Source organism: Pongo abelii, chromosome 23 (assembly GCF_028885655.2).
Source record: "Pongo abelii isolate AG06213 chromosome 23, NHGRI_mPonAbe1-v2.0_pri, whole genome shotgun sequence".
Taxonomy (NCBI): domain Eukaryota; kingdom Metazoa; phylum Chordata; class Mammalia; order Primates; family Hominidae; genus Pongo; species Pongo abelii.
Genome location: NC_085929.1, coordinates 40,244,862 through 40,254,374, shown reverse-complemented (window position 1 = coordinate 40,254,374; position 9,513 = coordinate 40,244,862). Strand labels below are relative to the sequence as shown.

General features: G+C 44.8%; 1 protein-coding gene across 6 annotated transcripts in view; it reads left to right on the top strand.

Moving 5' to 3' along the window:
• Nucleotides 1-9,513, top strand: part of LARGE1 (LARGE xylosyl- and glucuronyltransferase 1) — a 769,194-nt gene that overhangs the window by 196,920 nt on the left and 562,761 nt on the right. The window lies entirely within an intron of this gene.

Below are 9,513 nucleotides of genomic sequence, written 5' to 3'. Positions count from 1 at the left end.
CACTATCAGACCTGACTGCTGGCCTTTCCAGAGCTTCCAGATCCACTCAGCCCTGCCCTCCTGGCTCCACCTCCTGCAGCCTCCACCCTTGCGTCTTCTCTTACTCACCTCGCACACAGCCACTCTCCTCACTGTGCGCACTGCCCTGGCCCCCCTTCTGGGAATGCTCTTTCCATGGATCCCTTGTAGCCCCTTTACTTCTTGCAGGTCTTTGTTTCCACTTCACCTTGTAAGAGAGGGCCCTTTATGAAGTCAGAATCAGAACCCTCCTCCTCCCACGCCCCCTTTCCTTCCTTTATTTCCTTCACAACTCTGATCACTGCCTGATGCCTCCGTTGTATTTGCTGGCTGTTGAGACTGTCTCTTTTCTATGTTCTCCCGCTGGACTGTAAACTCCCTGAGGGCAGCTGATTGGTTGGTCATGTTCAGTACACTTAGAAGTGCCCAGCTTGTCCCAGACACTCAATAATAATTGCGGAATGAATGAATGGATGAACAAATGAATGAGCCAAGGGAGGAGAAGTTACCATGGCTGTTAGAAAGTTGATAAGTGCATGCAGAGCCTTTCTTCACCATTTTCTGGGAGAGATGGGTCTCCAGTACCATAGCCTGCGGGCATGGCTGGGTGGAGTTTGGTCTACTTTATATCAACTCTTCCCTTCTCTATCTAGAGATAATTCTCTCCTGGGTAATGAGCCTACTGGAGCATACAGATGAGGGCATGAAGGTGACCCTTATAGAACTGTGGCTGAGAGCCAGAGATTCCCACTTCCATCTCCACCCCCACAGCATCATCAGTCTACTCAAGAAAGACCCGTGGTCTTTGTATTCTGGGACTTAGTCCTTCATTGTCCCTGTGGCTCTGGTTTTCACCCCTGTCTCATGCTCTCCTCCTTCACCCTTCCCATCTAATGCGTGCTGAATTGTTAGGAGAACAGAAAAAATGCATTCCTTTGCTGACGCTTCTCTACCTGTGGTTGTCTTCCACTCTGCATCATGTGCCGTATCCGCCTGTCACCCCGGCACACTCCGTCACCCACGCACCCTCTCGTTCCCTGTGTTTCCTTGCACACTCGTGCTCTGCTGGCCTCTGTCACTCTCACTGGGCGTCCTGCCTGCCTTCCCACCCCCTGCACGTGTCCCTGTTGGCACTTCCCTATTCACACTCTCCTCTCCACCAAGCTTCCTTTGACGCTTCCTCTTTCAAGCTGTGCAGCCTTCTTCAGCTGACGGTTCAGCATCGTTCCATTTCTGAAGCAGAGAATTGGTTTGGTCGGCACTAGCTCCAAGTTTGTCTTTATGGTATTTCTAGCCTCCTTCATTCTCTTTCCTGTTTTGGCTGCAACCAAAGGCTGGGCTCAGTGGTGAATCCCAATTGGGTTGGTGGCCCAGCCGGGGCCCTTCTCAGGCTAAGGGTGGTATAGGGAGCTGTGTGAATGAATGAGGTCCCCCAGAGAGACCATCACACATGGGTAGAGGGGGAAAAAGGGGGGCTCAGAATGCCTGTGTGGATGGCAGTCTCCTGAAATACAGGAGTTTTTCTCTCTAAGGTACACCACAAATTTTATCTTCCAACATTTCTTAGTCATTTTCCAAATTCCATGTCCCTTTTCCCTTTTCCCTTGATTTGTTGATTAACTTCATATGACCCTTACCTAAATCCGCCTGATATCAGTGTGTGTGTCTGTGTGTAAGGTTTTGGAATCAGCAAGCACATTTTTCATTCTTGTTTCCACTCATCACCTTACAGTACCTCACTGGACACAATGGATTTCCAAAGCATCTGTAGACGTGAACTGATTCTAGAATTTCTGTGTACATCACCCACATCCTGGAGCTGTTTCTTGGGAGAAAGAAAGATGGCATGCCTCCCTTTGTCCCTGGACCCTCAAGGCTGTGCTCTTTACACCGTGAACCTAAATCTGGGCTTGGTCTGCAGCCAACCTGGAAATTCACTACTGCATTTTCTTTTTAACGAGAGCTTCATAAAGTTCTTTTAAACTAGAAACTTCTCTTTCTTGTAATTGTCTCTAATGGCTCTCTTGTTCGAACAAGCCTTTGCTAGCTCCTGTCTGACCCCTTTGGCTTTGCTTTTTGCCTCCTTTTATCCTCCAGCCTTTCGTATAGATTCCAGAGGAATCTTCCTCAAAGGCTGTGCCACTCCCTGTTCAAAGGCTGTGCCACTCCCTGTTCAAAGGCTTTCTGTGGCTCCTCATTGCCTAGAAAGCAAATGAGTAAGGCCAGATATTGTTAGTGGCTCACTTACTGCCTTCTAGGATCTTGCTCTAATTTCCCTTTACAACTTCATCAAAACAGCTCACCCCTAAGCTCCGACCTCAACTCCCACTTGCGACCCCAATCAGCAGTCTACCCATGCCGCGGCCACGATGGTTCCCCAAATGCAAGTGTTCCTTTTCTGTCTCTATGAGTTGTTAACTCATGCAGGGTCCACCTCCTTCTTCCCAGACCTACCTCACCTTTTTTGTAGAGTCCCTCTTCACTGTTTCTTCCATTCTATCTTATCAGGATTATTTTTCTGTCTTTGGTCTTGCCATTATACTTCCCTCCATTGGGTGACTTACTATAATGTGCCTTCTGCTGTGACTCTGTTGGATGTTTTTGTGTATTCATTCAATTCTAAGGGCAGGAATGATGTATTTCCCCCATAATGTGCAGCTCGGTTCCATGCACATCATAGGTGCTCAACATGTTTTCATTCACTTGAAGGACTTTTACCATTGTATTTGTCACAATATTTGTTACTGTTATTTTTGTCATCACCACATCATTGTCCTTAGTATCTTGATAATGACTTATGATTGACAAAGTAATTCCCTCCCTTCCTTCTTTCCTTTCCTTCCTTTCATTTCCTCCCTCTCCCTCTCCTTTCCTCCCTCTCCCTCTCCTTTCCTCCCTCTCCCTCTCCCTCTCCCTCCTCTCGCTCTCCCTCCCTTCTTCTCTCCCTCTCTCCCTCCCAGGCTGGAGGGCAGTGGCGTGATCTCGGCTCATTGCAACCTCGGCCTCCCAGGTTCAAGCGATTCTCCTGCCTCAGCCTCCCGAGAAGCTGAGATTACAGATGCCTGCCACCACGCCCAGCTAATTTTTTGTATTTTTAGTAGAGACGGGGTTTCACCATGTTGGCCAGGCTGGTCTTGAACTCCTGACCTCAGGTGATCCGCCTACCTTGGCCTCCCAAACTGCTAGGATTATAGGTATTAGCCACCACGCCCAGCCAACAAAGTAATTTCTTACCCAAAGATCTCCACTGTGGCTCTGACTGCTGCCTATAAAACAATATACCAAAGACAAACATAAAGACACAAACAAAAACAAAGAGTACAAAACAGTATGGGGGTTGTACATAAGGCTTTTGTGTTCCTGCTAAGTACCAAGGAAAAAGATACCACTCAGACCAATCGGGATGCACAGTCCAGAGCTTCTGTGAGAAGTTCTTTGTCCTTCTACGCCACTTAGAGTTTCTCTACGATACCTTTAACCTGCACCATTTAATAAGCTTAAAAGGAGCAGCACATGCATTTACTGTGTGGCTGCTCTGATTCTTTGGCAGATTTATAAGCTGCCCTTCAGTTGGGGGCATGGATTTGCCTTAGAAGATCGTCTTTAAAGACACTTGCTGAGAATATTCACAAGTGTGTTGCCCTTTTATGCTCACAGGTGTGTGTACTTTCTTGTTCTTTGCCTTTCCCTATTTCACCCAGACATTTAAGGTAAATGGGTGAATTTCGATATTGTATGAATTGATAATAGTCCCCTGTGAGTATCAAGCATGGCACCCATAAGAAACTTGCACATTCAAATTCTTACCTAATCGTCATAATACACCTGTGGAAACAGGAATTTTTGTCCATATTCTATGAATGAGACTATTGCCATTCTAAAGGAATGTGTGTTTTGCTCTGATTTAATGTCTTGTTCAAGGTCCTGCCTCTGGAAAGCCAGGATTCCAGGGTAGAACTAGCAAGTCTTAAGTTCAGTCGTCTTCTCCTCCACAACACCTGATTCCAAAGTCACTTCTACCTAGATAACCTCACTAAATATTGTAGCAGCTGCAAATTATAAAGCCCAGTTTTGTTGTTTAGTTGACACCACACTGTTGAATTCCACTTCCTTTGCCTCCATTTCTTTGTTTTCCATCAAGAGGATTTGGTTTACTTTCATGCTCTGAATATCTGGTTTCCTTTCACTCCTCCAGGAATCCCGTAAGCACTAAGGACCCCAAAATTACCCACCCAAAGCAGGTTCTCTTTCCCTGCTTGAGGAGGGCATTCCTGGGAATTGGGCTGTTCTTTTTCCAGCAGCCCTCTGGCCTCAGTTGCCTTATCTTTTCTTAGGAATAATCTCTGCTGTGACACCAGATCAGCAGACCAACCACTACACTCCCTTGCTTAAACCACCCGTGGCTTAAGGCAGTCTGCACTTCTTCAGGCCTACAAGATCTGTGGGATGTAGGCCCTGTCCACTTTGTAGCCAGTTCCTTCTCTGACATTTTCTTTTCCAATCTTATGTAACCACAGGCCACATTCTCTGGCCTCTGGGACTTGGACCTCAAGTGTGTGCTGGTACAGTCACTCTCAGAAAAGAAAACAAATTATTAAAAAGTAATTGTAGTACTTTTGTAATATAGTCATGCCTACAACCGGGATACATTCTGAGAAATGCATTGTTAGGCATTTTTGTTGTTATGTAAATATCATAGAGTGTACACCTAGCCTATATGGTATAGCCCAGGGGTCCTCAGCCCCTGGTACCAGTCCCTGGCCTATTAGGAACATGGCCACACAGCAGGAGGTTAGGGGCTGGCAGCTAGTGAGAGAAGCTTCATCTGTGTTTACAGCCACTCCCCATCACTGTGTTACCCCCTGAGCTCCGCCTCCTGTCAGATCGGCAGTGGCATTAGATTATTGCAAACCCTATTGTGAACTGAGCACAAGAGGGATCTAGGTTGTGGGCTCCTTATAAGAATCTAATGCCTGATGATCTGTCACTGTCTCCCATCATCCCCAGATGGGACTGTCTAATTGCAGGAAGACAAACTCAGGGCTCCCACTGATTTTACACTATGGTGAGTTGTATAATTATTTCATTATATATTACAATGTAATAATAATAGAAATAAAGTACACAATAAATATAATGTATTTGAATCATCCCCAAACCATCCCCTTCCACCAACCTTTGTCTGCAGAAAAATGATCTTCCACAAAACCAGTACCTGGTACCAAAAAGGCTGGGGACTGCTGGTATAGCCTATTGCCTCTAGGCAGCAAACCTGTATAGCATGTGACTGTACTGACTACTGGAGGCAATTGTAACACAATGGTAAGCATTTATGTACCTAAACATGGAAAAGGTGCAGTAAAAATATGGTATAGATGGGCCAGGTGCAGTAGCTCACGTCTGTAATCCCAGTACTTTGGGAGGCCAAGGTGGGCAGATTACAAGGTCAGGAGATCGGGACCATCCTGGCTAATACGGTGAAACCCCATCTCTACTAAAAATAGAAAAAATTAGCCGGGCGTGGTGGCGGGCGCCTGTACTCCCAGCTACTCGGGAGGCTGAGGCAGGAGAATTGCTTGAATGTGGGAGGTGGAGGTTGCAGCGAGACGAGACTGTGCCACTGCACTCCAGCCTGGGTGACAGAGTGAGACTCTTGTCTCAAAAATCAATCAATCAATAAATAAATATGGTATAGATGGCATACCTGTATAGGGCACTTACCATGAATGGAGCTTGTAGAACTGGAAGTTTCTTTCTCTGGGTGAGCCAGTGAGTGAGTGGTGTGTGAACGTGAAGGGCTAGGGCATTACTGTATACCACCATAGACTTTCTAAACACTGCGCACTTACACTACACTAAATTTGTAAAACTGTTTTGCCATCTTTACTCATGCTATGTTAGTTTACTGTAACTTTTTTACTTTATAAACTTTGAAATATTTGTAAGCTTTTTGACTCCTGTCATAACACTCAGCTTCTAACAAACACATTGTATAGCTGTACAAAAATGTTTTATATCCTTACACTGTAAGCTTTTTGCTGTTTTTAAATCTTTTAATTTTTACTTTTTAAACTTTTTTGTTGAAAACAAAGATACATCCGGGTGTGGTGGCTCACAGCTGTAATCCCAGCACTTTGGGAGGCTGAGGTGGGGGCATTACCTGAGCTCAGAAGTTTGAGATGAGTCTGGCCAACATGGTGAAACCCCATCTCTACTAAAAATACAAAAAATAGCTGGATGTGGTGGCGGGCACCTGTAATCCCAGCCACTTAGGAGGCTGAGGCGGGAGAATCGCTTGAACCTGGGAGGCGGAGGTTGCAGTGAGCCAAGATCATGCCACTGCACTCCAGCCTGGTGACCCAGCCTGGGTGACAGAGCGAGACTCCATCTCAGAAAAAAAAGAAAACAAAACAAAGATACAAGTACACTTTATTTTAGCTGAGACCCACACAGGTTCAGGATTATCAGTATCACTGTCTTCCACCTCCACTTCTTGTTTCACTGAGAGGTCTTCAGGGCATGAACGTGCATTGATTGGAGTTAGGATAGGGAAGCCACCTCACCATAAAATAACTGTGGATCAGGATGGGAAGAACTTAGCCCACTGGCCATGTGGCCAGCCAAAAAGCTCATGTTGGTTTCACCCAATAAGAACCTATGTCTATTAAAAATAATCATGGCTTCAGCTTCTGTGACTGCCTCTGAGAGTCCATTCAGCACATTCATTAATTATCCTCAGTATGAACAAATTTCCTCTAAAAAGCCTCCTGTCCTATTTTCTTAGCCTCAGTCTGTGCCTTCCAGTTTGTCCAATCTAGTTTCTCTCATAAATTGGTCACTATCTTGGATTTTTCCCAGCATCTGGTCTGGGTCTCCAAAGTGCTGTCTTTGGTGAGTAGCTGAGGTCCTGATGGGTCACACTTAGCCGGGGGTTCTCCGAGCAGGAGGATGGGCCTCTTCTTTGGTCAGCCTGTTGGTATTGATCCCCAGGTGTTTGTTCTCTGGACATAGTCGATGTGCTAATAAGGGACCCTCAGGTAACAGTAAATAACGGCATATTTGGTGTGCTTGAAGGGAAAGCCTAGATAGTGTTCAGAATTTTCTGCAACCACATGGAAAGGTTGTCTCTACTGCAGTATTGTGATTGAGCCTCTCTTCAAATGGCGTATCTCACGAAGTATGGCAGGAACCTGGAGATTAGAAAGGGAACTTTTAGATCCGAGATGGGAGGAATGAAAACAGAGTGATGACAAATAAAGGGATTGCTCAGGGGCGACATGAGTGGTGACTGGTCTGGGCAGGCCTGGCACAGAGGCCTGGAGTAGGGGTAGACACTCTGGCTCATGGGGACAAAGCAACTTTGGCAGAATGCATTTGAAATGAGATTTCAGGATGGTTAGTTAAGTGGTTTTCTGTATGGTTTTATTAATTTTCATCCTTCATTCCTTGTTTCTTTTTTCTTTTGTCACATCAGAGAAATAGTGCTAGTTGGTTTCTTGAGTACATTCATTAGTGCTTGGGATTGTTCACAAAAGAAGCATCTGTTGGGTCAAAAGCCTTCTCAGATAACTTGTGGCTTCAAGCCCTCGATTCCACTGTGGGGATTTGAGTGTTCTCAAGTGGATTTATTGATCTTTACGGGCTCCTCTGTGGCTTTCTGGATTTCTCCAAGATTATAATCTGACCCCAAGGAAATACTGAGTAGATGAGGAGAAGAACTGGGTCAACAGAGAGTCCAGGAATGTATCAATACTGGAAAAGAAAAGAAAAAGCTCTCATTCTGTGATAGCAGCTGAGAGCAGATTCACAAAATACTCCTCCAAAAGAGGCCCTTGATGGAAAATGTTGGTGATTGGCTCAGAATCAGTCAGAAGCACTCACTGGGATGCCTACTAATAGTTCTAGAGCCTGGTTTCATTGGATAGTATAAGAAAATGAATCAATAAATACATGGTGCACTGTGGGGGTAGATGGATGGATGAATGGGTAGGAAGGTAAGTGAGTGAGTGAATGAGTGCATAAATGAAGAAGATGGAGGGAGGAAAGAAGAGACCCACCAACATGGACCATGTAGAAACAGGTGTTGATGTATTTGGAGAGGGAGAGTACAACATATACAGTGAAGAGGGGTATCCTTTGGGTATCGGTTGGGAATCATTTGTCATTTCCAATAACAACAAAAAACAATTAACTTGTTTAATGGTTTAAACAAGTAAGAACTCATTCATTTGATCTATAACGAGATCTTGGTTGTTGACACTGGTTTTGTGGCTCCATAATGTCTGTGCTCTGAATGGGCATCTCTGCAGGTCTTTTCGCCTTCTCATATTTGCAGGATGGCTGCAGGGTCTCCAACCATGAGCCAACGTAAAATTTATCCCCTTCCCAGGAACCGGCTGTTAAACATTTACTAACACACTCTGGCTGCATGTCTTGTATTTACAGCAAGTGACACATAATAGAGGTTTAGTAAATATTTTGGGGGTGGCCAGGTGTGGTGGCTCATGCCTGTAATCCCAGCACTTTGGGAGGCCGAGGCAGGTGGATTGCTCTTGAATGCATGAGTTCGAGACCAGCCTGGGCAACATGGTGAAAACCTGTCTCTACAAAAAATATGTAAGTTAGCTGGGTGTGGTGGTACTTGCCTATGGTCCCAGCTATTCAGGAGGTGGAAGGATCGCTTGAGCCTGGGAGGTCAAGGCTGCAGTGAGCTGTGATCACACCACTGTTTTTGAGCCTGGGTGACAGACTGAGATTCTGTTTCAAAACAACAGCAACAACAACAAAGAAAACAAAAGCAAACAAAAAAATTTCTGAACAAATGCACAGATGAAGTAGAGTTGCCATATAAAAATGTAGTCCCCTCTGTTAAATTGGAATTTCACATAAACAGTGGCCAATTTTTTTAGTATAAATATATCCTAAATATTGCAGGGCATATGTTTATACAAAAAAATTTATTGTTTATCATAAATTCAAATCTAACGGCCATCCTGTATTTTAATTTCCTAGATTCATCAACCTGAGGATATAGGAATCATTTTATGGCAACAGATTTGAAGGCTTATCACTGTTTCCCAAAGTAAGAGCTACCTGTGACCTGTGTTGATCATACTTAAGTATATGGGGTGAGATGGAAATTTGAGTGTACATTGTGCAAGGAACTGGGACAATTTATTGGGAGGGAAACATGAATTTGGAATTAGTAGTTAGTAATGGGGAATTAACTCAAAATTAAATAAACTTCTGGATGGTTTGTAACTCTTTAGAGAAATTTCTTAGTGCTGGTTTCAGAACAGTGAAAGGAAAGCCATTGTCAGCTGGGATCTGCCGTGTTTCCATGGGGGCCCTTTGCTCAATGATGTCTGTCTGTGATCCTGTGAGTGTGACAACTTTAGCCTAGCCTGTGCGATGCCACTGCAGTTGCAACTGGGGCTCATCTGCTTTCCAATCCTTGCCACGTGTTGTTTGGGGAGCTAGGAGAAGAGAATTTCT